The 1,140-nt window shown below is 35.5% G+C and overlaps 1 long non-coding RNA gene across 1 annotated transcript; it reads right to left on the reverse strand.

Annotated features, from left to right (window-relative positions):
* Nucleotides 1-13: 13 nt before the first annotated feature.
* On the reverse strand, nt 14-941 carry LOC113473121. The gene is made up of 2 exons (XR_003395183.1): nt 746-941; nt 14-104 (listed from the first exon to the last, which is right to left on the reverse strand). It is a non-coding gene; the product is annotated as an uncharacterized LOC113473121 (long non-coding RNA).
* Nucleotides 942-1,140: the final 199 nt, after the last annotated feature.

The following is a 1,140-nucleotide window of genomic DNA, read 5'->3' on the forward strand; positions in this document are numbered from 1 at the left end:
TAATACCATACCCATCTGAGCTTATTTGAGGACTTGAGATTTTTGTCTTCATGCTGTTTTGTACCAGATTGACTCTCCTTGAAGGACTGTTCATTTTGCAAGAACTGAAAACAAGACAAAGAAAAATAATATTACGAGGACTTGGGACAAATTATGTTCAAGAAGGACTAGATTGACTAAGCAACAAGAATCTGACAAATGAGAGGAACACAAACATGTCTATTATTTTCTGTAATACCTAACTCTTGAGCTGTATTGGTCTAATTTTGACAAAATTTGGCAAACATCTTCAAGTCTTCAAGACAAACTTGTTCTTGGCATTTTGGACCCAGCCAAGTCTTACGGAACCTTCTTTTTGAAGTGAGTTGTACAGTTCACCTAAAATCTAGTCTATAAATCCTTAATTTTGACAAAATTTGACAAACATCTTCAAGACAAACTTGCTCTTGGCATTTTGGACCCAGCCAAGTCTTACGGAACCTTCTTTTTGAAGTGACTAAGTGAGTTGTACAGTTCACCTAAAGTCCTAAAATCTAGTCTATAAATCCCAAGGAGGTAATAAACTCCTTAAGGAGCTAGAGTTGGTACCTTGTTATGACTCAAGGGTACAGTACTTACCAAAGTATATTTCACCAATGAAAGTATGGTAGGTACAGCGAAAATCTTGTAGATAATAATTATAAGGCCTTAAGGAGCTAGAGTTGGTACCCTGTTATGACTTATGACTAGAGGGTACAGTACTTACCAAAGTATATTTCACCAATGAAAGTATGGTAGGTACAGCGAAAATGTTGTAGATAATAATTATAAGGTGTGTAATCTGCTTCTTGTCATGATTCCTCAAGTTCCTGTAAACAGTGTAAACTTGGTTCAAAACCAAAGTTCTTTTTCCAAATTTATTTTAGCAAAACTCATATTTTCCATTTTTCCAAATTTCAAGAATCAAGAAAAGTTCCTGGTTCCTCATATGTGAGAAGCTGGCGACGATTCATCTTCCTTCCCCTCTCTTTACGGAGTCGCAAAAAAAGGCCTCACTTTCTTAACCAATCCCGTACGTTTCCACAGCTGATTCACCTCCTTGATTTTTTCAAAATTCTAGCATTTCTAGCGCCAAATTTCAAAAAAAAAAAAAAAAAAAAA

This window comes from Diaphorina citri, unplaced genomic scaffold (assembly GCF_000475195.1).
Source record: "Diaphorina citri unplaced genomic scaffold, Diaci psyllid genome assembly version 1.1 scaffold15781, whole genome shotgun sequence".
NCBI lineage: Eukaryota > Metazoa > Arthropoda > Insecta > Hemiptera > Psyllidae > Diaphorina > Diaphorina citri.